This window comes from Ambystoma mexicanum, unplaced genomic scaffold (genome assembly GCF_040938575.1).
Source record: "Ambystoma mexicanum isolate Mex_15411 unplaced genomic scaffold, UKY_AmexF1_1 Mex_scaf46, whole genome shotgun sequence".
Taxonomy (NCBI): Eukaryota; Metazoa; Chordata; class Amphibia; order Caudata; family Ambystomatidae; genus Ambystoma; species Ambystoma mexicanum.
In genome coordinates this window covers 1,173,896-1,200,678 of record NW_027182462.1, presented here as the reverse complement: position 1 = coordinate 1,200,678, position 26,783 = coordinate 1,173,896, and the positions used below count along the sequence as shown (strand labels likewise).

Genomic DNA, 26,783 nt, shown 5'->3' with positions numbered 1-26,783 from the left:
CAATACATACATACCCGTAAAAGTACATACTCAAACGCATACCGACAATGTATCACCAACATAAGCACACACGCTTTCGCAAATCAGATGTATGATGACGTACTGAACACATGCAGAGATATACAGCCATTTTTACACAACCAGAAATTCATATACCTGGAGATCTACCTAGGTAAAACCCATGGTTTCTTTGCACTTTCTGTTGTTGGCTGTGAGCAAGCAGCAGGTGGCCTTGTAGCTCAGTGGCAGAGCACTGGTCTCGTAAACCAGGGGTCATGAGTTCAAACCTCATCAGGGCCTCGGGCGGATTATTTTCAAAAAGCACGGGGAAGAGAAGCCAGAGTTGCACCATCTACAGAGAACCTTTTATGACGGGATGCATCCTCATAATTGAAGTCTTCCACAGAAGGAGTGAAATAGAGTTCGAGAGGAAGGCCTAATGTTTTCAGGCAAAGACTGACAAAAACCTTGCAATGTCGCATGTAGCTGCTTTGGTGAAAAGACTGTTCAAGTTCACAATGCAACGGAGGGGTGTTCCCCATCTCCATACAATCATCTCTTTGATAATGTAAACGTGCCAGGCGTGTTGAAAGACAAAGACAGACACAACCGCACATACCAGTTGAAGAAAGACAGCCAGCAAACACATTTGTATAGAGGTAAGCAAGCCTCAATTAGAGATGTGAGTCCCTCCGTTTCTGCGGGAGTCCACAAGTTTAATAAAAAATGAACACATATCTTTCATGTTCTAATGATTACCAATCTTTCTGATTAGCTCTGCATAGCTCCAATGGCTATGTGTGTGTGTGTGTGTATGTGCCCGTGTGTGTAGGGGAAGGGGTCGGTAGATGTGTTCACGCAGAGCAAGTTGCATACATCGCCAACAGCCATTCTCTCCTGCTCCTGTGCATCCAGTTCGGAAGCGAACCCACCCAATTGTTCTATATGTCTGCTACCCTGACCGCATTCACACATCATTGGCTATTAGTATGCAGCTTGTGGGCGCTGTCAATGGGATATAAGCACCATTCCCCATGTCTGCAATAGCTAGACCAGATTCTGAGGTATGATGAGCAGGGGTCCAGGCACTTCGCCTGACGAACGCCGGGCTTAGCCCTGCCGGGCCTAGCCCTGAGGGGCCTAACTGGGCATGGCCCTGTGTAAGGTAGGGTGAGCAGGGGACCACTTGCAACTAACCTTCGGCACCAATCAGGCATGGAGAGGTCTGTGCAAATGCCCAGCCCTTTAGCAATCTCGATCTGCAAAACCTTCAACTCCTAATTCTCATGGCTCCCAGAAGCCCTAGCCCATATGCAAATGAGGCGAGTTCCTATCAGCATCCTTGTTCTGCTTGATTTTATCAAAGTGACTGCCTGATTAGTGAAAGGGTATTTATTCTCAGAGGTTTGCTTCAAAGGCGATAATGCAGTAAATAGACAACATTATTCTTTGTAAGTTGATATTGTCTCCTGGATCCTACTCCAGTAACCCTTTTTCTACCTTTACAAATGTCTTCCGTAAGTGGTGCTCAGCAGAAAATGGAGTATATTAACAGTTGACATTTTTAATTTTCTGTTCTATTTTCAAAAACCCTCCGTAGCTGTATTTAAAGCGCAAACACCCCATAAATAACTTGCAATGAGTATTCCATGTCTAAAAGGCAGAGGAGCTGTCATACAACATTAACTGACAATCAAGGAAACCTTGAGGTGAACCAAAAAATGTCCAGAACATTTATTGGTTCAATAATTCAGTTTTGAGGTGAATTAGTAAAAAGTTCCAAAGTTGCTCCAGGTGAGGCTTGAACTCACAACCTCGGCATTGCTCACTGCATGTACTGCTGTATAAGTACCGCGCGCTAACCGTTTGCGCCACTGGAGCTGCTGTGTTTTGGTTTTCGACATGAAACTACACCCACAAACACACACACACAAGTGTACAAAAGCATCCACAAGCTCTGGCATTGTCTTTTTAGCTGACACCAAATTATGGGTGCCTTGTAGTGCCCATATTGTGCCACTGGAGCTTACCTTTTAGCCTGATATACACTTTGCCACTGATGTTCAGCCAATGGTGCAGTCAAATGTCCCTTCTACATTTTTGTCATGCTGCAGGCAGTGCCACTGGAGCCAGCATGATGCTCTTCCTCATATTCAACACGTGTCAATTGAAACACCTCCCAATGTCATCTTGGCGATGCCTATAAACACCCCAGGACTTTGATGAATTTTTCTCAACAGCAAGTGAGGCAGTTTTCCTGCAAACGGCTGGACGTACCTCAACAAGGAACGCATTGTGGTTCTATTTTGAAGATGTTTGTGTTATTACCTGTAAAGACTTGAATGCCTAACATAATCCCTGTAGACGAGGTGGCCGAGTGGTTAAGGCATGGACTGCTAATCTGCTGTACACGCGTGGTTTCGAATCCCACCTTCGTCGATTTTAACTTTTGAAATCTTTTTTAAACATCTGCATTGCTCTAAGCACCATTGCCATTGGCTTTCAAAGAACATACAGACAAAAGTGAAAATATGCATGTTAGTTGATTAAGAAGGACACAAACAAGGTTGTCGTGTTACTGGCAGGAATGCAATCTGCTGTGCTTGACTACCCTTTGAGCCAGAATCCGGATAGAAATTTAAAAAAGCAAAGGTAATAGCCATATTGTCTCTCTGCTGCCATGTACATGTTTTTTTCAACTTTCACGCATCACATCTCCTCATTAGTCACCCTAAAATTGCGCGGAATACGCACAAATTAGCTGCTCCTCAAAAAATCGCCCAGAAAAAAACAGGTCAAATCACAATCATATACATACATTCTCACACACCCTTCAAATATGTCTACCCAGTAAACATCATGTTGTGTGCTCGTTGTGTTGCTGTTATGCGTCATAACCTGAGGGGCTCTGTAGCTCAGTGGCAGAGCAATGGTCTTGTAAACCAGGGGTCGTGAGTTCGATCCTCATCAGGGCCTCCAAATGGTAATTTTCTTGAACATTGTTGAATAGGAACTGATATTGCACATTGTACCTGTGCAACCTTTTACCAATGGATTCGGGCCTATAACAAAGCCACAAGCGCAAGGTGTCTGAATAGTCTGTGGGGAAGGTCGGCTTTCTGGACCTAATTTCTTCAAGAAAAAGACCTTGATAATCTTGTGATGACAGATGCAGATGATCACGGTGAAGCCCTTACTCTATTGAACAGTACAGCGGTTCTGGGTTGCACGCCTTTCTCTATTTTCAGGGACGTTGATGTGGCAAAATTTAATTGGAAAAGGGTTATTGCCATCACTCACTATTTAAATTCAATGACATCACAGGAAGCAGCAGCATCTGAACTTTGATCTTGGCTGGAAACGTTGAATGATGCCAAACACTGGGAAACTGGAGCTTGCGTTATGCTGGTTTTACTACTAATGGTGTGCCATACGGAAGCTCAAGCACCTTCCTCTGGATTAGTGTTGTGAACCCTCCAGGAGCTCTTGTTATATTTTTCTGAACTTCAACTTGATGTGTTTATCTATCAATGGCCGGGTAAGGAAGAACGAGTCAACGATCTTGTTTCTACTATGACAAACATGATCTATTTTTCACTGACTTTGCACCACCATTGTTTTATCTCTTCTTTAAGCATGGGACTCGAGCACCGTTCCCAAACAGACGAGGTGGCCGAGTGGTTAAGGCGATGGACTGCTAATCCATTGTGCTCTGCACGCGTGGGTTCGAATCCCACCTTCGTAGTATTTTTTCTTTATAGTCTGCATTTAAACATAGACCAAAGTCTTTCAACCTCCCTGTGAAAGACAGGAATGAGTACAGATATGGAAATAGAGATGTAAAAATAAGTTCATTGGTGCAGGCGGAGAATGAAATTAGTCAAAGACTTTCCTCGTAGGTTTCCATTCTTTACTATTATAGGAGCCAAAATCAGCGCAGTTAGTAAATTCCCAAGCTTACATCCCAAATTCTTTTTTCTTTTAGTTGTCTGCCTTTTACATGTTCCTTTTGCCATCATTCTGACCTGCTATCTAAACTCATGAACCTGTTCAGCATCCTACTCAATACATACATACCCGTAAAAGTACATACTCAAACGCATACCGACAATGTATCACCAACATAAGCACACACGCTTTCGCAAATCAGATGTATGATGACGTACTGAACACATGCAGAGATATACAGCCATTTTTACACAACCAGAAATTCATATACCTGGAGATCTACCTAGGTAAAACCCATGGTTTCTTTGCACTTTCTGTTGTTGGCTGTGAGCAAGCAGCAGGTGGCCTTGTAGCTCAGTGGCAGAGCACTGGTCTCGTAAACCAGGGGGTCATGAGTTCAAACCTCATCAGGGCCTCGGGCGGATTATTTTCAAAAAGCACGGGGAAGAGAAGCCAGAGTTGCACCATCTACAGAGAACCTTTTATGACGGGATGCATCCTCATAATTGAAGTCTTCCACAGAAGGAGTGAAATAGAGTTCGAGAGGAAGGCCTAATGTTTTCAGGCAAAGACTGACAAAAACCTTGCAATGTCGCATGTAGCTGCTTTGGTGAAAAGACTGTTCAAGTTCACAATGCAACGGAGGGGTGTTCCCCATCTCCATACAATCATCTCTTTGATAATGTAAACGTGCCAGGCGTGTTGAAAGACAAAGACAGACACAACCGCACATACCAGTTGAAGAAAGACAGCCAGCAAACACATTTGTATAGAGGTAAGCAAGCCTCAATTAGAGATGTGAGTCCCTCCGTTTCTGCTGGAGTCCACAAGTTTAATAAAAAATGAACACATATCTTTCATGTTCTAATGATTACCAATCTTTCTGATTAGCTCTGCATAGCTCCAATGGCTATGTGTGTGTGTGTGTGTATGTGCCCGTGTGTGTAGGGGAAGGGGTCGGTAGATGTGTTCACGCAGAGCAAGTTGCATACATCGCCAACAGCCATTCTCTCCTGCTCCTGTGCATCCAGTTCGGAAGCGAACCCACCCAATTGTTCTATATGTCTGCTACCCTGACCGCATTCACACATCATTGGCTATTAGTATGCAGCTTGTGGGCGCTGTCAATGGGATATAAGCACCATTCCCCATGTCTGCAATAGCTAGACCAGATTCTGAGGTATGATGAGCAGGGGTCCAGGCACTTCGCCTGACGAACGCCGGGCTTAGCCCTGCCGGGCCTAGCCCTGAGGGGCCTAACTGGGCATGGCCCTGTGTAAGGTAGGGTGAGCAGGGGACCACTTGCAACTAACCTTCGGCACCAATCAGGCATGGAGAGGTCTGTGCAAATGCCCAGCCCTTTAGCAATCTCGATCTGCAAAACCTTCAACTCCTAATTCTCATGGCTCCCAGAAGCCCTAGCCCATATGCAAATGAGGCGAGTTCCTATCAGCATCCTTGTTCTGCTTGATTTTATCAAAGTGACTGCCTGATTAGTGAAAGGGTATTTATTCTCAGAGGTTTGCTTCAAAGGCGATAATGCAGTAAATAGACAACATTATTCTTTGTAAGTTGATATTGTCTCCTGGATCCTACTCCAGTAACCCTTTTTCTACCTTTACAAATGTCCTCCGTAAGTGGTGCTCAGCAGAAAATGGAGTATAATAACAGTTGACATTTTTTATTTTCTGTTCTATTTTCAAAAACCCTCCGTAGCTGTATTTAAAGCGCAAACACCCCATAAATAACTTGCAATGAGTATTCCATGTCTAAAAGGCAGAGGAGCTGTCATACAACATTAACTGACAATCAAGGAAACCTTGAGGTGAACCAAAAAATGTCCAGAACATTTATTGGTTCAATAATTCAGTTTTGAGGTGAATTAGTAAAAAGTGCCAAAGTTGCTCCAGGTGAGGCTTGAACTCACAACCTCGGCATTGCTCACTGCATGTACTGCTGTATAAGTACCACGCGCTAACCGATTGCGCCACTGGAGCTGCTGTGTTTTGGTTTTCGACATGAAACTACACCCACAAACACACGCACAAGTGTACAAAAGCACCCACAAGCTCTGGCATTGTCTTTTTAGCTGACACCAAATTATGGGTGCCTTGTAGTGCCCATATTGTGCCACTGGAGCTTACCTTTTAGCCTGATATACACTTTGCCACTGATGTTCAGCCAATGGTGCAGTCAAATGTCCCTTCTACATTTTTGTCATGCTGCAGGCAGTGCCACTGGAGCCAGCATGATGCTCTTCCTCATATTCAACACGTGTCAATTGAAACACCTCCCAATGTCATCTTGGCGATGCCTATTAACACCCCAGGACTTTGATGAATTTTTCTCAACAGCAAGTGAGGCAGTTTTCCTGCAAACGGCAGGATGTACCTCAACAAGGAACGCATTGTGGTTCTATTTTGAAGATGTTTGTGTTATTACCTGTAAAGACTTGAATGCCTAACATAATCCCTGTAGACGAGGTGGCCAAGTGGTTAAGGCGATGGACTGCTAATCTGCTGTACACGCGTGGTTTCGAATCCCACCTTCGTCGATTTTAACTTTTGAAATCTTTTTTAAACATCTGCATTGCTCTAAGCACCATTGCCATTGGCTTTCAAAGAACATCCAGACAAAAGTGAAAATATGCATGTTAGTTGATTAAGAAGGACACAAACAAGGTTGTCGTGTTACTGGCAGGAATGCAATCTGCTGTGCTTGACTACCCTTTGAGCCAGAATCCGGATAGAAATTTAAAAAAGCAAAGGTAATATCCATATTGTCTCTCTGCTGCCATGTACATGTTTTTTTCAACTTTCACGCATCACATCTCCTCATTAGTCACCCTAAAATTGCGCGGAATACGCACAAATTAGCTGCTCCTCAAAAAATCGCCCAGAAAAAAACAGGTCAAATCACAATCATATACATACATCTCACACACCCTTCAAATATGTCTACCCAGTAAACATCATGTTGTGTGCTCGTTGTGTTGCTGTTATGCATCATAACCTGAGGGGCTCTGTAGCTCAGTGGCAGAGCACTGGTTTTGTAAACCAGGGGTCGTGAGTTCGATCCTCATCAGGGCATCCAAATGGTAATTTTCTTGAACATTGTTGAATAGGAACTGATATTGCACATTGTACCTGTGCAACCTTTTACCAATGGATTCGGGCCTATAACAAAGCCACAAGCGCAAGGTGTCTGAATAGTCTGTGGGGAAGGTCGGCTTTCTGGACCTAATTTCTTCAAGAAAAAGACCTTGATAATCTTGTGATGACAGATGCAGATGATCACTGTGAAGCCCTTACTCTATTGAACAGTACAGCGGTTCTGGGTTGCACGCCTTTCTCTATTTTCAGGGACGTTGATGTGGCAAAATTTAATTGGAAAAGGGTTATTGCCATCACTCACTATTTAAATTCAATGATATCACAGGAAGCAGCAGCATCTGAACTTTGATCTTGGCTGGAAACGTTGAATGATGCCAAACACTGGGAAACTGGAGCTTGCGTTATGCTGGTTTTACTACTAATGGTGTGCCATACGGAAGCTCAAGCACCTTCCTCTGGATTAGTGTTGTGAACCCTCCAGGAGCTCTTGTTATATTTTTCTGAACTTCAACTTGATGTGTTTATCTATCAATGGCCGGGTAAGGAAGAACGAGTCAACGATCTTGTTTCTACTATGACAAACATGATCTATTTTTCACTGACTTTGCACCACCATTGTTTTATCTCTTCTTTAAGCATGGGACTCGAGCACCGTTCCCAAACAGACGAGGTGGCCGAGTGGTTAAGGCGATGGACTGCTAATCCATTGTGCTCTGCACGCGTGGGTTCGAATCCCACCTTCGTCGTATTTTTTCTTTATAGTCTGCATTTAAACATAGACCAAAGTCTTTCAACCTCCCTGTGAAAGACAGGAATGAGTACAGATATGGAAATAGAGATGTAAAAATAAGTTCATTGGTGCAGGCGAGGAATGAAATTAGTCAAAGACTTTCCTCGTAGGTTTCCATTCTTTACTATTATAGGAGCCAAAATCAGCGCAGTTAGTAAATTCCCAAGCTTACATCCCAAATTCTTTTTTCTTTTAGTTGTCTGCCTTTTACATGTTCCTTTTGCCATCATTCTGACCTGCTATCTAAACTCATGAACCTGTTCAGCATCCTACTCAATACATACATACCCGTAAAAGTACATACTCAAACGCATACCGACAATGTATCACCAACATAAGCACACACGCTTTCGCAAATCAGATGTATGATGACGTACTGAACACATGCAGAGATATACAGCCATTTTTACACAACCAGAAATTCATATACCTGGAGATCTACCTAGGTAAAACCCATGGTTTCTTTGCACTTTCTGTTGTTGGCTGTGAGCAAGCAGCAGGTGGCCTTGTAGCTCAGTGGCAGAGCACTGGTCTCGTAAACCAGGGGTCATGAGTTCAAACCTCATCAGGGCCTCGGGCGGATTATTTTCAAAAAGCACGGGAAGAGAAGCCAGAGTTGCACCATCTACAGAGAACCTTTTATGACGGGATACATCCTCATAATTGAAGTCTTCCACAGAAGGAGTGAAATAGAGTTCGAGAGGAAGGCCTAATGTTTTCAGGCAAAGACTGACAAAAACCTTGCAATGTTGCATGTAGCTGCTTTGGTGAAAAGACTGTTCAAGTTCACAATGCAACGGAGGGGTGTTCCCCATCTCCATACAATCATCTCTTTGATAATGTAAACGTGCCAGGCGTGTTGAAAGACAAAGACAGACACAACCGCACATACCAGTTGAAGAAAGACAGCCAGCAAACACATTTGTATAGAGGTAAGCAAGCCTCAATTAGAGATGTGAGTCCCTCCGTTTCTGCGGGAGTCCACAAGTTTAATAAAAAATGAACACATATCTTTCATGTTCTAATGATTACCAATCTTTCTGATTAGCTCTGCATAGCTCCAATGGCTATGTGTGTGTGTGTGTGTGTATGTGCCCGTGTGTGTAGGGGAAGGGGTCGGTAGATGTGTTCACGCAGAGCAAGTTGCATACATCGCCAACAGCCGTTCTCTCCTGCTCCTGTGCATCCAGTTCGGAAGCGAACCCACCCAATTGTTCTATATGTCTGCTACCCTGACCGCATTCACACATCATTGGCTATTAGTATGCAGCTTGTGGGCGCTGTCAATGGGATATAAGCACCATTCCCCATGTCTGCAATAGCTAGACCAGATTCTGAGGTATGATGAGCAGGGGTCCAGGCACTTCCACTTCGCCTGACAAACGCCGGGCTTAGCCCTGCCGGGCCTAGCCCTGAGGGGCCTAACTGGGCATGGCCCTGTGTAAGGTAGGGTGAGCAGGGGACCACTTGCAACTAACCTTCGGCACCAATCAGGCATGGAGAGGTCTGTGCAAATGCCCAGCCCTTTAGCAATCTCGATCTGCAAAACCTTCAACTCCTAATTCTCATGGCTCCCAGAAGCCCTAGCCCATATGCAAATGAGGCGAGTTCCTATCAGCATCCTTGTTCTGCTTGATTTTATCAAAGTGACTGCCTGATTAGTGAAAGGGTATTTATTCTCAGAGGTTTGCTTCAAAGGCGATAATGCAGTAAATAGACAACATTATTCTTTGTAAGTTGATATTGTCTCCTGGATCCTACTCCAGTAACCCTTTTTCTACCTTTACAAATGTCTTCCGTAAGTGGTGCTCAGCAGAAAATGGAGTATAATAACAGTTGACATTTTTTATTTTCTGTTCTATTTTCAAAAACCCTCCGTAGCTGTATTTAAAGCGCAAACACCCCATAAATAACTTGCAATGAGTATTCCATGTCTAAAAGGCAGAGGAGCTGTCATACAACATTAACTGACAATCAAGGAAACCTTGAGGTGAACCAAAAAATGTCCAGAACATTTATTGGTTCAATAATTCAGTTGTGAGGTGAATTAGTAAAAAGTTCCAAAGTTGCTCCAGGTGAGGCTTCAACTCACAACCTGGGCATTGCTCACTGCATGTACTGCTGTATAAGTACCGCCCGCTAACCGATTGCGCCACTGGAGCTGCTGTGTTTTGGTTTTCGACATGAAACTACACCCACAAACACACACACGAGTGTACAAAAGCACCCACAAGCTCTGGCATTGTCTTTTTAGCTGGCACCAAATTATGGGTGCCTTGTAGTGCCCATATTGTGCCACTGGAGCTTACCTTTTAGCCTGATATACACTTTGCCACTGATGTTCAGCCAATGGTGCAGTCAAATGTCCCTTCTACATTTTTGTCATGCTGCAGGCAGTGCCACTGGAGCCAGCATGATGCTCTTCCTCATATTCAACACGTGTCAATTGAAACACCTCCCAATGTCATCTTGGCGATGCCTATAAACACCCCAGGACTTTGATGAATTTTTCTCAACAGCAAGTGAGGCAGTTTTCCTGCAAACGGCTGGATGTACCTCAACAAGGAACGCATTGTGGTTCTATTTTGAAGATGTTTGTGTTATTACCTGTAAAGACTTGAATGCCTAACATAATCCCTGTAGACGAGGTGGCCGAGTGGTTAAGGTGATGGATTGCTAATCTGCTGTACACGCGTGGTTTCGAATCCCACCTTCGTCGATTTTAACTTTTGAAATCTTTTTTAAACATCTGCATTGCTCTAAGCACCATTGCCATTGGCTTTCAAAGAACATACAGACAAAAGTGAAAATATGCATGTTAGTTGATTAAGAAGGACACAAACAAGGTTGTCGTGTTACTGGCAGGAATGCAATCTGCTGTGCTTGACTACCCTTTGAGCCAGAATCCAGATAGAAATTTAAAAAAGCAAAGGTAATATCCATATTGTCTCTCTGCTGCCATGTACATTTTTTTTTCAACTTTCACGCATCACATCTCCTCATTAGTCACCCTAAAATTGCGCGGAATACGCACAAATTAGCTGCTCCTCAAAAAATCGGCCAGAAAAAAACAGGTCAAATCACAATCATATACATACATTCTCACACACCCTTCAAATATATCTACCCAGTAAACATCATGTTGTGTGCTCGTTGTGTTGCTGTTATGCGTCAGAACCTGAGGGGCTCTGTAGCTCAGTGGCAGAGCACTGGTCTTGTAAACCAGGGGTCGTGAGTTCGATCCTCATCAGGGCCTCCAAATGGTAATTTTCTTGAACATTGTTGAATAGGAACTGATATTGCACATTGTACCTGTGCAACCTTTTACCAATGGATTCGGGCCTATAACAAAGCCACAAGCGCAAGGTGTCTGAATAGTCTGTGGGGAAGGTCGGCTTTCTGGACCTAATTTCTTCAAGAAAAAGACCTTGATAATCTTGTGATGACAGATGCAGATGATCACGGTGAAGCCCTTACTCTATTGAACAGTACAGCGGTTCTGGGTTGCACGCCTTTCTCTATTTTCAGGGACGTTGATGTGGCAAAATTTAATTGGAAAAGGGTTATTGCCATCACTCACTATTTAAATTCAATGACATCACAGGAAGCAGCAGCATCTGAACTTTGATCTTGGCTGGAAACGTTGAATGATGCCAAACACTGGGAAACTGGAGCTTGCGTTATGCTGGTTTTACTACTAATGATGTGCCATACGGAAGCTCAAGCACCTTCCTCTGGATTAGTCTTGTGAACCCTCCAGGAGCTCTTGTTATATTTTTCTGAACTTCAACTTGATGTGTTTATCTATCAATGGCCGGGTAAGGAAGAACGAGTCAACGATCTTGTTTCTACTATGACAAACATGATCTATTTTTCACTGACTTTGCACCACCATTGTTTTATCTCTTCTTTAAGCATGGGACTCGAGCACCGTTCCCAAACAGACGAGGTGGCCGAGTGGTTAAGGCGATGGACTGCTAATCCATTGTGCTCTGCACGCGTGGGTTTGAATCCCACCTTCGTCGTATTTTTTCTTTATAGTCTGCATTTAAACATAGACCAAAGTCTTTCAACCTCCCTGTGAAAGACAGGAATGAGTACAGATATGGAAATAGAGATGTAAAAATAAGTTCATTGGTGCAGGCGGAGAATGAAATTAGTCAAAGACTTTCCTCGTAGGTTTCCATTCTTTACTATTATAGGAGCCAAAATCAGCGCAGTTAGTAAATTCCCAAGCTTACATCCCAAATTCTTTTTTCTTTTAGTTGTCTGCCTTTTACATGTTCCTTTTGCCATCATTCTGACCTGCTATCTAAACTCATGAACCTGTTCAGCATCCTACTCAGTACATACATACCCGTAAAAGTACATACTCAAACGCATACCGACAATGTATCACCAACATAAGCACACACGCTTTCGCAAATCAGATGTATGATGACGTACTGAACACATGCAGAGATATACAGCCATTTTTACACAACCAGAAATTCATATACCTGGAGATCTACCTAGGTAAAACCCATGGTTTCTTTGCACTTTCTGTTGTTGGCTGTGAGCAAGCAGCAGGTGGCCTTGTAGCTCAGTGGCAGAGCACTGGTCTCGTAAACCAGGGGTCATGAGTTCAAACCTCATCAGGGCCTCGGGCGGATTATTTTCAAAAAGCACGGGGAAGAGAAGCCAGAGTTGCACCATCTACAGAGAACATTTTATGACGGGATGCATCCTCATCATTGAAGTCTTCCACAGAAGGAGTGAAATAGAGTTCGAGAGGAAGGCCTAATGTTTTCAGGCAAAGACTGACAAAAACCTTGCAATGTCGCATGTAGCTGCTTTGGTGAAAAGACTGTTCAAGTTCACAATGCAACGGAGGGGTGTTCCCCATCTCCATACAATCATCTCTTTGATAATGTAAACGTGCCAGGCGTGTTGAAAGACAAAGACAGACACAACCGCACATACCAGTTGAAGAAAGACAGCCAGCAAACACATTTGTATAGAGGTAAGCAAGCCTCAATTAGAGATGTGAGTCCCTCCGTTTCTGCGGGAGTCCACAAGTTTAATAAAAAATGAACACATATCTTTCATGTTCTAATGATTACCAATCTTTCTGATTAGCTCTGCATAGCTCCAATGGCTATGTGTGTGTGTGTGTGTGTATGTGCCCGTGTGTGTAGGGGAAGGGGTCGGTAGATGTGTTCACGCAGAGCAAGTTGCATACATCGCCAACAGCCATTCTCTCCTGCTCCTGTGCATCCAGTTCGGAAGCGAACCCACCCAATTGTTCTATATGTCTGCTACCCTGACCGCATTCACACATCATTGGCTATTAGTGTGCAGCTTGTGGGCGCTGTCAATGGGATATAAGCACCATTCCCCATGTCTGCAATAGCTAGACCAGATTCTGAGGTATGATGAGCAGGGGTCCAGGCACTTCGCCTGACGAACGCCGGGCTTAGCCCTGCCGGGCCTAGCCCTGAGGGGCCTAACTGGGCATGGCCCTGTGTAAGGTAGGGTGAGCAGGGGACCACTTGCAACTAACCTTCGGCACCAATCAGCACCATCTACAGAGAACATTTTATGACGGGATGCATCCTCATCATTGAAGTCTTCCACAGAAGGAGTGAAATAGAGTTCGAGAGGAAGGCCTAATGTTTTCAGGCAAAGACTGACAAAAACCTTGCAATGTCGCATGTAGCTGCTTTGGTGAAAAGACTGTTCAAGTTCACAATGCAACGGAGGGGTGTTCCCCATCTCCATACAATCATCTCTTTGATAATGTAAACGTGCCAGGCGTGTTGAAAGACAAAGACAGACACAACCGCACATACCAGTTGAAGAAAGACAGCCAGCAAACACATTTGTATAGAGGTAAGCAAGCCTCAATTAGAGATGTGAGTCCCTCCGTTTCTGCGGGAGTCCACAAGTTTAATAAAAAATGAACACATATCTTTCATGTTCTAATGATTACCAATCTTTCTGATTAGCTCTGCATAGCTCCAATGGCTATGTGTGTGTGTGTGTCTAGGGGAAGGGGTCGGTAGATGTGTTCACGCAGAGCAAGTTGCATACATCGCCAACAGCCATTCTCTCCTGCTCCTGTGCATCCAGTTCGGAAGCGAACCCACCCAATTGTTCTATATGTCTGCTACCCTGACCGCATTCACACATCATTGGCTATTAGTATGCAGCTTGTGGGCGCTGTCAATGGGATATAAGCACCATTCCCCATGTCTGCAATAGCTAGACCAGATTCTGAGGTATGATGAGCAGGGGTCCAGGCACTTCGCCTGACAAACGCCGGGCTTAGCCCTGCCGGGCCTAGCCCTGAGGGGCCTAACTGGGCATGGCCCTGTGTAAGGTAGGGTGAGCAGGGGACCACTTGCAACTAACCTTCGGCACCAATCAGGCATGGAGAGGTCTGTGCAAATGCCCAGCCCTTTAGCAATCTCGATCTGCAAAACCTTCAACTCCTAATTCTCATGGCTCCCAGAAGCCCTAGCCCATATGCAAATGAGGCGAGTTCCTATCAGCATCCTTGTTCTGCTTGATTTTATCAAAGTGACTGCCTGATTAGTGAAAGGGTATTTATTCTCAGAGGTTTGCTTCAAAGGCGATAATGCAGTAAATAGACAACATTATTCTTTGTAAGTTGATATTGTCTCCTGGATCCTACTCCAGTAACCCTTTTTCTACCTTTACAAATGTCTTCCGTAAGTGGTGCTCAGCAGAAAATGGAGTATAATAACAGTTGACATTTTTTATTTTCTGTTCTATTTTCAAAAACCCTCCGTAGCTGTATTTAAAGCGCAAACACCCCATAAATAACTTGCAATGAGTATTCCATGTCTAAAAGGCAGAGGAGCTGTCATACAACATTAACTGACAATCAAGGAAACCTTGAGGTGAACCAAAAAATGTCCAGAACATTTATTGGTTCAATAATTCAGTTTTGAGGTGAATTAGTAAAAAGTTCCAAAGTTGCTCCAGGTGAGGCTTGAACTCACAACCTCGGCATTGCTCACTGCATGTACTGCTGTATAAGTACCGCGCGCTAACCGATTGCGCCACTGGAGCTGCTGTGTTTTGGTTTTCGACATGAAACTACACCCACAAACACACACACAAGTGTACAAAAGCACCCACAAGCTCTGGCATTGTCTTTTTAGCTGACACCAAATTATGGGTGCCTTGTAGTGCCCATATTGTGCCACTGGAGCTTACCTTTTAGCCTGATATACACTTTGCCACTGATGTTCAGCCAATGGTGCAGTCAAATGTCCCTTCTACATTTTTGTCATGCTGCAGGCAGTGCCACTGGAGCCAGCATGATGCTCTTCCTCATATTCAACACGTGTCAATTGAAACACCTCCCAATGTCATCTTGGCGATGCCTATAAACACCCCAGGACTTTGATGAATTTTTCTCAACAGCAAGTGAGGCAGTTTTCCTGCAAACGGCTGGATGTACCTCAACAAGGAACGCATTGTGGTTCTATTTTGAAGATGTTTGTGTTATTACCTGTAAAGACTTGAATGCCTAACATAATCCCTGTAGACGAGGTGGCCGAGTGGTTAAGGGGATAGACTGCTAATCTACTGTACACGCGTGGTTTCGAATCCCACCTTTGTCGATTTTAACTTTTGAAATCTTTTTTAAACATCTGCATTGCTCTAAGCACCATTGCCATTGGCTTTCAAAGAACATACAGACAAAAGTGAAAATATGCATGTTAGTTGATTAAGAAGGACACAAACAAGGTTGTCGTGTTACTGGCAGGAATGCAATCTGCTGTGCTTGACTACCCTTTGAGCCAGAATCCGGATAGAAATTTAAAAAAGCAAAGGTAATATCCATATTGTCTCTCTGCTGCCATGTACATGTTTTTTTCAACTTTCACGCATCACATCTCCTCATTAGTCACCCTAAAATTGCACGGAATACGCACAAATTAGCTGCTCCTCAAAAAATCGGCCAGAAAAAAACAGGTCAAATCACAATCATATACATACATTCTCACACACCCTTCAAATATGTCTACCCAGTAAACATCATGTTGTGTGCTCGTTGTGTTGCTGTTATGCGTCGTAACCTGAGGGGCTCTGTAGCTCAGTGGCAGAGCACTGGTCTTGTCGATCCTCATCAGGGCCTCCAAATGGTAATTTTCTTGAACATTGTTGAATAGGAACTGATATTGCACATTGTACCTGTGCAACCTTTTACCAATGGATTCGGGCCTATAACAAAGCCACAAGCGCAAGGTGTCTGAATAGTCTGTGGGGAAGGTCGGCTTTCTGGACCTAATTTCTTCAAGAAAAAGACCTTGATAATCTTGTGATGACAGATGCAGATGATCACGGTGAAGCCCTTACTCTATTGAACAGTACAGCGGTTCTGGGTTGCACGCCTTTCTCTATTTTCAGGGACGTTGATGTGGCAAAATTTAATTGGAAAAGGGTTATTGCCATCACTCACTATTTAAATTCAATGACATCACAGGAAGCAGCAGCATCTGAACTTTGATCTTGGCTGGAAACGTTGAATGATGCCAAACACTGGGAAACTGGAGCTTGCGTTATGCTGGTTTTACTACTAATGGTGTGCCATACGGAAGCTCAAGCACCTTCCTCTGGATTAGTGTTGTGAACCCTCCAGGAGCTCTTGTTATATTTTTCTGAACTTCAACTTGATGTGTTTATCTATCAATGGCCGGGTAAGGAAGAACGAGTCAACGATCTTGTTTCTATTATGACAAACATGATCTATTTTTCACTGACTTTGCACCACCATTGTTTTATCTCTTCTTTAAGCATGGGACTCGAGCACCGTTCCCAAACAGACGAGGTGGCCGAGTGGTTAAGGCGATGGACTGCTAATCCATTGTGCTCTGCACGCGTGGGTTCGAATCCCACCTTCGTCGTATTTTTTCTTTATAGTCTGCATTTAAACATAGACCAAAGTCTTTCAACCTCCCTGTGAAAGACAGGAATGAGTACAGATATGGAAATAGAGATGTAAAAATAAGTTCATTGGTGCAGGCGGAGAATGAAATTAGTCAAAGACTTTCCTCGTAGGTTTCCATTCTTTACTATTATAGGAGCCAAAATCAGCGCAGTTAGTAAACTCCCAAGCTTACATCCCAAATTCTTTTTTCTTTTAGTTGTCTGCCTTTTACATGTTCCTTTTGCCATCATTCTGACCTGCTATCTAAACTCATGAACCTGTTCAGCATCCTACTCAATACATACATACCCGTAAAAGTACATACTCAAACGCATACCGACAATGTATCACCAACATAAGCACACACGCTTTCGCAAATCAGATGTATGATGACGTACTGAACACATGCAGAGATATACAGCCATTTTTACACAACCAGAAATTCATATACCTGGAGATCTACCTAGGTAAAACCCATGGTTTCTTTGCACTTTCTGTTGTTGGCTGTGAGCAAGCAGCAGGTGGCCTTGTAGCTCAGTGGCAGAGCACTGGTCTCGTAAACCAGGGGTCATGAGTTCAAACCTCATCAGGGCCTCGGGCGGATTATTTTCAAAAAGCACGGGGAAGAGAAGCCAGAGTTGCACCATCTACAGAGAACCTTTTATGACGGGATGCATCCTCATAATTGAAGTCTTCCACAGAAGGAGTGAAATAGAGTTCGAGAGGAAGGCCTAATGTTTTCAGGCAAAGACTGACAAAAACCTTGCAATGTCGCATGTAGCTGCTTTGGTGAAAAGACTGTTCAAGTTCACAATGCAACGGAGGGGTGTTCCCCATCTCCATACAATCATCTCTTTGATAATGTAAACGTGCCAGGCGTGTTGAAAGACAAAGACAGACACAACCGCACATACCAGTTGAAGAAAGACAGCCAGCAAACACATTTGTATAGAGGTAAGCAAGCCTCAATTAGAGATGTGAGTCCCTCCGTTTCTGCGGGAGTCCACAAGTTTAATAAAAAATGAACACATATCTTTCATGTTCTAATGATTACCAATCTTTCTGATTAGCTCTGCATAGCTCCAATGGCTATGTGTGTGTGTGTGTGTGTATGTGCCCGTGTGTGTAGGGGAAGGGGTCGGTAGATGTGTTCACGCAGAGCAAGTTGCATACATCGCCAACAGCCATTCTCTCCTGCTCCTGTGCATCCAGTTCGGAAGCGAACCCACCCAATTGTTCTATATGTCTGCTACCCTGACCGCATTCACACATCATTGGCTATTAGTATGCAGCTTGTGGGCGCTGTCAATGGGATATAAGCACCATTCCCCATGTCTGCAATAGCTAGACCAGATTCTGAGGTATAATGAGCAGGGGTCCAGGCACTTCGCCTGACAAACGCCGGGCTTAGCCCTGCCGGGCCTAGCCCTGAGGGGCCTAACTGGGCATGGCCCTGTGTAAGGTAGGGTGAGCAGGGGACCACTTGCAACTAACCTTCGGCACCAATCAGGCATGGAGAGGTCTGTGCAAATGCCCAGCCCTTTAGCAATCTCGATCTGCAAAACCTTCAACTCCTAATTCTCATGGCTCCCAGAAGCCCTAGCCCATATGCAAATGAGGCGAGTTCCTATCAGCTTCCTTGTTCTGCTTGATTTTATCAAAGTGACTGCCTGATTAGTGAAAGGGTATTTATTCTCAGAGGTTTGCTTCAAAGGCGATAATGCAGTAAATAGACAACATTATTCTTTGTAAGTTGATATTGTCTCCTGGATCCTACTCCAGTAACCCTTTTTCTACCTTTACAAATGTCTTCCGTAAGTGGTGCTCAGCAGAAAATGGAGTATAATAACAGTTGACATTTTTTATTTTCTGTTCTATTTTCAAAAACCCTCCGTAGCTGTATTTAAAGCGCAAACACCCCATAAATAACTTGCAATGAGTATTCCATGTCTAAAAGGCAGAGGAGCTGTCATACAACATTAACTGACAATCAAGGAAACCTTGAGGTGAACCAAAAAATGTCCAGAACATTTATTGGTTCAATAATTCAGTTTTGAGGTGAATTAGTAAAAAGTTCCAAAGTTGCTCCAGGTGAGGCTTGAACTCACAACCTCGGCATTGCTCACTGCATGTACTGCTGTATAAGTACCGCGCGCTAACCGATTGCACCACTGGAGCTGCTGTGTTTTGGTTTTCGACATGAAACTACACCCACAAACACACACACAAGTGTACAAAAGCACCCACAAGCTCTGGCATTGTCTTTTTAGCTGACACCAAATTATGGGTGCCTTGTAGTGCCCATATTGTGCCACTGGAGCTTACCTTTTAGCCTGATATACACTTTGCCACTGATGTTCAGCCAATGGTGCAGTCAAATGTCCCTTCTACATTTTTGTCATGCTGCAGGCAGTGCCACTGGAGCCAGCATGATGCTCTTCCTCATATTCAACACGTGTCAATTGAAACACCTCCCAATGTCATCTTGGCGATGCCTATAAACACCCCAGGACTTTGATGAATTTTTCTCAACAGCAAGTGAGGCAGTTTTCCTGCAAACGGCTGGATGTACCTCAACAAGGAACGCATTGTGGTTCTATTTTGAAGATGTTTGTGTTATTACCTGTAAAGACTTGAATGCCTAACATAATCCCTGTAGACGAGGTGGCCGAGTGGTTAAGGCGATGGACTGCTAATCTACTGTACACGCGTGGTTTCGAATCCCACCTTTGTCGATTTTAACTTTTGAAATCTTTTTTAAACATCTGCATTGCTCTAAGCACCATTGCCATTGGCTTTCAAAGAACATACAGACAAAAGTGAAAATATGCATGTTAGTTGATTAAGAAGGACACAAACAAGGTTGTCGTGTTACTGGCAGGAATGCAATCTGCTGTGCTTGACTACCCTTTGAGCCAGAATCCGGATAGAAATTTAAAAAAGCAAAGGTAATATCCATATTGTCTCTCTGCTGCCATGTACATGTTTTTTTCAACTTTCACGCATCACATCTCCTCATTAGTCACCCTAAAATTGCACGGAATACGCACAAATTAGCTGCTCCTCAAAAAATCGGCCAGAAAAAAACAGGTCAAATCACAATCATATACATACATTCTCACACACCCTTCAAATATGTCTACCCAGTAAACATCATGTTGTGTGCTCGTTGTGTTGCTGTTATGCGTCGTAACCTGAGGGGCTCTGTAGCTCAGTGGCAGAGCACTGGTCTTGTCGATCCTCATCAGGGCCTCCAAATGGTAATTTTCTTGAACATTGTTGAATAGGAACTGATATTGCACATTGTACCTGTGCAACCTTTTACCAATGGATTCGGGCCTATAACAAAGCCACAAGCGCAAGGTGTCTGAATAGTCTGTGGGGAAGGTCGGCTTTCTGGACCTAATTTCTTCAAGAAAAAGACCTTGATAATCTTGTGATGACAGATGCAGATGATCACGGTGAAGCCCTTACTCTATTGAACAGTACAGCGGTTCTGGGTTGCACGCCTTTCTCTATTTTCAGGGACGTTGATGTGGCAAAATTTAATTGGAAAAGGGTTATTGCCATCACTCACTATTTAAATTCAATGACATCACAGGAAGCAGCAGCATCTGAACTTTGATCTTGGCTGGAAACGTTGAATGATGCCAAACACTGGGAAACTGGAGCTTGCGTTATGCTGGTTTTACTACTAATGGTGTGCCATACGGAAGCTCAAGCACCTTCCTCTGGATTAGTGTTGTGAACCCTCCAGGAGCTCTTGTTATATTTTTCTGAACTTCAACTTGATGTGTTTATCTATCAATGGCCGGGTAAGGAAGAACGAGTCAACGATCTTGTTTCTATTATGACAAACATGATCTATTTTTCACTGACTTTGCACCACCATTGTTTTATCTCTTCTTTAAGCATGGGACTCGAGCACCGTTCCCAAACAGACGAGGTGGCCGAGTGGTTAAGGCGATGGACTGCTAATCCATTGTGCTCTGCACGCGTGGGTTCGAATCCCACCTTCGTCGTATTTTTTCTTTATAGTCTGCATTTAAACATAGACCAAAGTCTTTCAACCTCCCTGTGAAAGACAGGAATGAGTACAGATATGGAAATAGAGATGTAAAAATAAGTTCATTGGTGCAGGCGGAGAATGAAATTAGTCAAAGACTTTCCTCGTAGGTTTCCATTCTTTACTATTATAGGAGCCAAAATCAGCGCAGTTAGTAAACTCCCAAGCTTACATCCCAAATTCTTTTTTCTTTTAGTTGTCTGCCTTTTACATGTTCCTTTTGCCATCATTCTGACCTGCTATCTAAACTCATGAACCTGTTCAGCATCCTACTCAATACATACATACCCGTAAAAGTACATACTCAAACGCATACCGACAATGTATCACCAACATAAGCACACACGCTTTCGCAAATCAGATGTATGATGACGTACTGAACACATGCAGAGATATACAGCCATTTTTACACAACCAGAAATTCATATACCTGGAGATCTACCTAGGTAAAACCCATGGTTTCTTTGCACTTTCTGTTGTTGGCTGTGAGCAAGCAGCAGGTGGCCTTGTAGCTCAGTGGCAGAGCACTGGTCTCGTAAACCAGGGGTCATGAGTTCAAACCTCATCAGGGCCTCGGGCGGATTATTTTCAAAAAGCACGGGGAAGAGAAGCCAGAGTTGCACCATCTACAGAGAACCTTTTATGACGGGATGCATCCTCATAATTGAAGTCTTCCACAGAAGGAGTGAAATAGAGTTCGAGAGGAAGGCCTAATGTTTTCAGGCAAAGACTGACAAAAACCTTGCAATGTCGCATGTAGCTGCTTTGGTGAAAAGACTGTTCAAGTTCACAATGCAACGGAGGGGTGTTCCCCATCTCCATACAATCATCTCTTTGATAATGTAAACGTGCCAGGCGTGTTGAAAGACAAAGACAGACACAACCGCACATACCAGTTGAAGAAAGACAGCCAGCAAACACATTTGTATAGAGGTAAGCAAGCCTCAATTAGAGATGTGAGTCCCTCCGTTTCTGCGGGAGTCCACAAGTTTAATAAAAAATGAACACATATCTTTCATGTTCTAATGATTACCAATCTTTCTGATTAGCTCTGCATAGCTCCAATGGCTATGTGTGTGTGTGTGTGTGTATGTGCCCGTGTGTGTAGGGGAAGGGGTCGGTAGATGTGTTCACGCAGAGCAAGTTGCATACATCGCCAACAGCCATTCTCTCCTGCTCCTGTGCATCCAGTTCGGAAGCGAACCCACCCAATTGTTCTATATGTCTGCTACCCTGACCGCATTCACACATCATTGGCTATTAGTATGCAGCTTGTGGGCGCTGTCAATGGGATATAAGCACCATTCCCCATGTCTGCAATAGCTAGACCAGATTCTGAGGTATAATGAGCAGGGGTCCAGGCACTTCGCCTGACAAACGCCGGGCTTAGCCCTGCCGGGCCTAGCCCTGAGGGGCCTAACTGGGCATGGCCCTGTGTAAGGTAGGGTGAGCAGGGGACCACTTGCAACTAACCTTCGGCACCAATCAGGCATGGAGAGGTCTGTGCAAATGCCCAGCCCTTTAGCAATCTCGATCTGCAAAACCTTCAACTCCTAATTCTCATGGCTCCCAGAAGCCCTAGCCCATATGCAAATGAGGCGAGTTCCTATCAGCATCCTTGTTCTGCTTGATTTTATCAAAGTGACTGCCTGATTAGTGAAAGGGTATTTATTCTCAGAGGTTTGCTTCAAAGGCGATAATGCAGTAAATAGACAACATTATTCTTTGTAAGTTGATATTGTCTCCTGGATCCTACTCCAGTAACCCTTTTTCTACCTTTACAAATGTCTTCCGTAAGTGGTGCTCAGCAGAAAATGGAGTATAATAACAGTTGACATTTTTTATTTTCTGTTCTATTTTCAAAAACCCTCCGTAGCTGTATTTAAAGCGCAAACACCCCATAAATAACTTGCAATGAGTATTCCATGTCTAAAAGGCAGAGGAGCTGTCATACAACATTAACTGACAATCAAGGAAACCTTGAGGTGAACCAAAAAATGTCCAGAACATTTATTGGTTCAATAATTCAGTTTTGAGGTGAATTAGTAAAAAGTTCCAAAGTTGCTCCAGGTGAGGCTTGAACTCACAACCTCGGCATTGCTCACTGCATGTACTGCTGTATAAGTACCGCGCGCAAACCGATTGCGCCACTGGAGCTGCTGTGTTTTGGTTTTCGACATGAAACTACACCCACAAACACACACACAAGTGTACAAAAGCACCCACAAGCTCTGGCATTGTCTTTTTAGCTGACACCAAATTATGGGTGCCTTGTAGTGCCCATATTGTGCCACTGGAGCTTACCTTTTAGCCTGATATACACTTTGCCACTGATGTTCAGCCAATGGTGCAGTCAAATGTCCCTTCTACATTTTTGTCATGCTGCAGGCAGTGCCACTGGAGCCAGCATGATGCTCTTCCTCATATTCAACACGTGTCAATTGAAACACCTCCCAATGTCATCTTGGCGATGCCTATAAACACCCCAGGACTTTGATGAATTTTTCTCAACAGCAAGTGAGGCAGTTTTCCTGCAAACGGCTGGATGTACCTCAACAAGGAACGCATTGTGGTTCTATTTTGAAGATGTTTGTGTTATTACCTGTAAAGACTTGAATGCCTAACATAATCCCTGTAGACGAGGTGGCCGAGTGGTTAAGGCGATGGACTGCTAATCTACTGTACACGCGTGGTTTCGAATCCCACCTTTGTCGATTTTAACTTTTGAAATCTTTTTTAAACATCTGCATTGCTCTAAGCACCATTGCCATTGGCTTTCAAAGAACATACAGACAAAAGTGAAAATATGCATGTTAGTTGATTAAGAAGGACACAAACAAGGTTGTCGTGTTACTGGCAGGAATGCAATCTGCTGTGCTTGACTACCCTTTGAGCCAGAATCCGGATAGAAATTTAAAAAAGCAAAGGTAATATCCATATTGTCTCTCTGCTGCCATGTACATGTTTTTTTCAACTTTCACGCATCACATCTCCTCATTAGTCACCCTAAAATTGCACGGAATACGCACAAATTAGCTGCTCCTCAAAAAATCGGCCAGAAAAAAACAGGTCAAATCACAATCATATACATACATTCTCACACACCCTTCAAATATGTCTACCCAGTAAACATCATGTTGTGTGCTCGTTGTGTTGCTGTTATGCGTCGTAACCTGAGGGGCTCTGTAGCTCAGTGGCAGAGCACTGGTCTTGTCGATCCTCATCAGGGCCTCCAAATGGTAATTTTCTTGAACATTGTTGAATAGGAACTGATATTGCACATTGTACCTGTGCAACCTTTTACCAATGGATTCGGGCCTATAACAAAGCCACAAGCGCAAGGTGTCTGAATAGTCTGTGGGGAAGGTCGGCTTTCTGGACCTAATTTCTTCAAGAAAAAGACCTTGATAATTTTGTGATGACAGATGCAGATGATCACGGTGAAGCCCTTACTCTATTGAACAGTACAGCGGTTCTGGGTTGCACGCCTTTCTCTATTTTCAGGGACGTTGATGTGGCAAAATTTAATTGGAAAAGGGTTATTGCCATCACTCACTATTTAAATTCAATGACATCACAGGAAGCAGCAGCATCTGAACTTTGATCTTGGCTGGAAACGTTGAATGATGCCAAACACTGGGAAACTGGAGCTTGCGTTATGCTGGTTTTACTACTAATGGTGTGCCATACGGAAGCTCAAGCACCTTCCTCTGGATTAGTGTTGTGAACCCTCCAGGAGCTCTTGTTATATTTTTCTGAACTTCAACTTGATGTGTTTATCTATCAATGGCCGGGTAAGGAAGAACGAGTCAACGATCTTGTTTCTATTATGACAAACATGATCTATTTTTCACTGACTTTGCACCACCATTGTTTTATCTCTTCTTTAAGCATGGGACTCAAGCACCGTTCCCAAACAGACGAGGTGGCCGAGTGGTTAAGGCATGGACTGCTAATCCATTGTGCTCTGCACGCGTGGGTTCGAATCCCACCTTCGTCGTATTTTTTCTTTATAGTCTGCATTTAAACATAGACCAAAGTCTTTCAACCTCCCTGTGAAAGACAGGAATGAGTACAGATATGGAAATAGAGATGTAAAAATAAGTTCATTGGTGCAGGCGGAGAATGAAATTAGTCAAAGACTTTCCTCGTAGGTTTCCATTCTTTACTATTATAGGAGCCAAAATCAGCGCAGTTAGTAAACTCCCAAGCTTACATCCCAAATTCTTTTTTCTTTTAGTTGTCTGCCTTTTACATGTTCCTTTTGCCATCATTCTGACCTGCTATCTAAACTCATGAACCTGTTCAGCATCCTACTCAATACATACATACCCGTAAAAGTACATACTCAAACGCATACCGACAATGTATCACCAACATAAGCACACACGCTTTCGCAAATCAGATGTATGATGACGTACTGAACACATGCAGAGATATACAGCCATTTTTACACAACCAGAAATTCATATACCTGGAGATCTACCTAGGTAAAACCCATGGTTTCTTTGCACTTTCTGTTGTTGGCTGTGAGCAAGCAGCAGGTGGCCTTGTAGCTCAGTGGCAGAGCACTGGTCTCGTAAACCAGGGGTCATGAGTTCAAACCTCATCAGGGCCTCGGGCGGATTATTTTCAAAAAGCACGGGGAAGAGAAGCCAGAGTTGCACCATCTACAGAGAACCTTTTATGACGGGATGCATCCTCATAATTGAAGTCTTCCACAGAAGGAGTGAAATAGAGTTCGAGAGGAAGGCCTAATGTTTTCAGGCAAAGACTGACAAAAACCTTGCAATGTCGCATGTAGCTGCTTTGGTGAAAAGACTGTTCAAGTTCACAATGCAACGGAGGGGTGTTCCCCATCTCCATACAATCATCTCTTTGATAATGTAAACGTGCCAGGCGTGTTGAAAGACAAAGACAGACACAACCGCACATACCAGTTGAAGAAAGACAGCCAGCAAACACATTTGTATAGAGGTAAGCAAGCCTCAATTAGAGATGTGAGTCCCTCCGTTTCTGCGGGAGTCCACAAGTTTAATAAAAAATGAACACATATCTTTCATGTTCTAATGATTACCAATCTTTCTGATTAGCTCTGCATAGCTCCAATGGCTATGTGTGTGTGTGTGTGTGTATGTGCCCGTGTGTGTAGGGGAAGGGGTCGGTAGATGTGTTCACGCAGAGCAAGTTGCATACATCGCCAACAGCCATTCTCTCCTGCTCCTGTGCATCCAGTTCGGAAGCGAACCCACCCAATTGTTCTATATGTCTGCTACCCTGACCGCATTCACACATCATTGGCTATTAGTATGCAGCTTGTGGGCGCTGTCAATGGGATATAAGCACCATTCCCCATGTCTGCAATAGCTAGACCAGATTCTGAGGTATAATGAGCAGGGGTCCAGGCACTTCGCCTGACAAACGCCGGGCTTAGCCCTGCCGGGCCTAGCCCTGAGGGGCCTAACTGGGCATGGCCCTGTGTAAGGTAGGGTGAGCAGGGGACCACTTGCAACTAACCTTCGGCACCAATCAGGCATGGAGAGGTCTGTGCAAATGCCCAGCCCTTTAGCAATCTCGATCTGCAAAACCTTCAACTCCTAATTCTCATGGCTCCCAGAAGCCCTAGCCCATATGCAAATGAGGCGAGTTCCTATCAGCATCCTTGTTCTGCTTGATTTTATCAAAGTGACTGCCTGATTAGTGAAAGGGTATTTATTCTCAGAGGTTTGCTTCAAAGGCGATAATGCAGTAAATAGACAACATTATTCTTTGTAAGTTGATATTGTCTCCTGGATCCTACTCCAGTAACCCTTTTTCTACCTTTACAAATGTCTTCCGTAAGTGGTGCTCAGCAGAAAATGGAGTATAATAACAGTTGACATTTTTTATTTTCTGTTCTATTTTCAAAAACCCTCCGTAGCT

The 26,783-nt window shown here is 43.8% G+C and overlaps 23 non-coding genes across 23 annotated transcripts; 18 read left to right on the top strand and 5 right to left on the bottom strand.

Moving 5' to 3' along the window:
- The first annotated feature begins 228 nt into the window (after window positions 1–228).
- On the top strand, window positions 229–300 carry TRNAT-CGU (transfer RNA threonine (anticodon CGU)). The gene has a single exon. It is a non-coding gene; the product is annotated as a tRNA-Thr (tRNA).
- Window positions 301–1,786: 1,486 nt separating this feature from the next.
- TRNAI-UAU (transfer RNA isoleucine (anticodon UAU)) lies at window positions 1,787–1,881 on the bottom strand. The gene is made up of 2 exons: window positions 1,844–1,881; window positions 1,787–1,822 (listed from the first exon to the last, which is right to left on the bottom strand). It is a non-coding gene; the product is annotated as a tRNA-Ile (tRNA).
- Window positions 1,882–2,904: 1,023 nt separating this feature from the next.
- Window positions 2,905–2,976, top strand: TRNAT-UGU (transfer RNA threonine (anticodon UGU)). The gene has a single exon. It is a non-coding gene; the product is annotated as a tRNA-Thr (tRNA).
- Window positions 2,977–3,663: 687 nt separating this feature from the next.
- TRNAS-GCU (transfer RNA serine (anticodon GCU)) lies at window positions 3,664–3,745 on the top strand. The gene has a single exon. It is a non-coding gene; the product is annotated as a tRNA-Ser (tRNA).
- A 546-nt stretch (window positions 3,746–4,291) lies between these two features.
- TRNAT-CGU (transfer RNA threonine (anticodon CGU)) lies at window positions 4,292–4,364 on the top strand. Its single transcript has one exon. It is a non-coding gene; the product is annotated as a tRNA-Thr (tRNA).
- Window positions 4,365–5,850: 1,486 nt separating this feature from the next.
- TRNAI-UAU (transfer RNA isoleucine (anticodon UAU)) lies at window positions 5,851–5,945 on the bottom strand. The gene is made up of 2 exons: window positions 5,908–5,945; window positions 5,851–5,886 (listed from the first exon to the last, which is right to left on the bottom strand). It is a non-coding gene; the product is annotated as a tRNA-Ile (tRNA).
- Window positions 5,946–6,966: 1,021 nt separating this feature from the next.
- Window positions 6,967–7,041, top strand: TRNAT-UGU (transfer RNA threonine (anticodon UGU)). Its single transcript has one exon. It is a non-coding gene; the product is annotated as a tRNA-Thr (tRNA).
- A 684-nt stretch (window positions 7,042–7,725) lies between these two features.
- TRNAS-GCU (transfer RNA serine (anticodon GCU)) lies at window positions 7,726–7,807 on the top strand. Its single transcript has one exon. It is a non-coding gene; the product is annotated as a tRNA-Ser (tRNA).
- A 546-nt stretch (window positions 7,808–8,353) lies between these two features.
- On the top strand, window positions 8,354–8,425 carry TRNAT-CGU (transfer RNA threonine (anticodon CGU)). The gene has a single exon. It is a non-coding gene; the product is annotated as a tRNA-Thr (tRNA).
- A 2,610-nt stretch (window positions 8,426–11,035) lies between these two features.
- Window positions 11,036–11,107, top strand: TRNAT-UGU (transfer RNA threonine (anticodon UGU)). Its single transcript has one exon. It is a non-coding gene; the product is annotated as a tRNA-Thr (tRNA).
- A 687-nt stretch (window positions 11,108–11,794) lies between these two features.
- Window positions 11,795–11,876, top strand: TRNAS-GCU (transfer RNA serine (anticodon GCU)). The gene has a single exon. It is a non-coding gene; the product is annotated as a tRNA-Ser (tRNA).
- A 546-nt stretch (window positions 11,877–12,422) lies between these two features.
- Window positions 12,423–12,494, top strand: TRNAT-CGU (transfer RNA threonine (anticodon CGU)). The gene has a single exon. It is a non-coding gene; the product is annotated as a tRNA-Thr (tRNA).
- Window positions 12,495–14,833: 2,339 nt separating this feature from the next.
- TRNAI-UAU (transfer RNA isoleucine (anticodon UAU)) lies at window positions 14,834–14,928 on the bottom strand. The gene is made up of 2 exons: window positions 14,891–14,928; window positions 14,834–14,869 (listed from the first exon to the last, which is right to left on the bottom strand). It is a non-coding gene; the product is annotated as a tRNA-Ile (tRNA).
- A 1,762-nt stretch (window positions 14,929–16,690) lies between these two features.
- On the top strand, window positions 16,691–16,772 carry TRNAS-GCU (transfer RNA serine (anticodon GCU)). Its single transcript has one exon. It is a non-coding gene; the product is annotated as a tRNA-Ser (tRNA).
- Window positions 16,773–17,318: 546 nt separating this feature from the next.
- On the top strand, window positions 17,319–17,390 carry TRNAT-CGU (transfer RNA threonine (anticodon CGU)). Its single transcript has one exon. It is a non-coding gene; the product is annotated as a tRNA-Thr (tRNA).
- A 1,488-nt stretch (window positions 17,391–18,878) lies between these two features.
- TRNAI-UAU (transfer RNA isoleucine (anticodon UAU)) lies at window positions 18,879–18,973 on the bottom strand. The gene is made up of 2 exons: window positions 18,936–18,973; window positions 18,879–18,914 (listed from the first exon to the last, which is right to left on the bottom strand). It is a non-coding gene; the product is annotated as a tRNA-Ile (tRNA).
- Window positions 18,974–19,453: 480 nt separating this feature from the next.
- On the top strand, window positions 19,454–19,530 carry TRNAS-GCU (transfer RNA serine (anticodon GCU)). The gene has a single exon. It is a non-coding gene; the product is annotated as a tRNA-Ser (tRNA).
- A 1,205-nt stretch (window positions 19,531–20,735) lies between these two features.
- On the top strand, window positions 20,736–20,817 carry TRNAS-GCU (transfer RNA serine (anticodon GCU)). The gene has a single exon. It is a non-coding gene; the product is annotated as a tRNA-Ser (tRNA).
- A 546-nt stretch (window positions 20,818–21,363) lies between these two features.
- On the top strand, window positions 21,364–21,435 carry TRNAT-CGU (transfer RNA threonine (anticodon CGU)). The gene has a single exon. It is a non-coding gene; the product is annotated as a tRNA-Thr (tRNA).
- Window positions 21,436–22,923: 1,488 nt separating this feature from the next.
- Window positions 22,924–23,018, bottom strand: TRNAI-UAU (transfer RNA isoleucine (anticodon UAU)). The gene is made up of 2 exons: window positions 22,981–23,018; window positions 22,924–22,959 (listed from the first exon to the last, which is right to left on the bottom strand). It is a non-coding gene; the product is annotated as a tRNA-Ile (tRNA).
- Window positions 23,019–23,498: 480 nt separating this feature from the next.
- On the top strand, window positions 23,499–23,575 carry TRNAS-GCU (transfer RNA serine (anticodon GCU)). The gene has a single exon. It is a non-coding gene; the product is annotated as a tRNA-Ser (tRNA).
- Window positions 23,576–24,780: 1,205 nt separating this feature from the next.
- On the top strand, window positions 24,781–24,861 carry TRNAS-GCU (transfer RNA serine (anticodon GCU)). Its single transcript has one exon. It is a non-coding gene; the product is annotated as a tRNA-Ser (tRNA).
- Window positions 24,862–25,407: 546 nt separating this feature from the next.
- On the top strand, window positions 25,408–25,479 carry TRNAT-CGU (transfer RNA threonine (anticodon CGU)). The gene has a single exon. It is a non-coding gene; the product is annotated as a tRNA-Thr (tRNA).
- The last annotated feature ends 1,304 nt before the right edge of the window (window positions 25,480–26,783 follow it).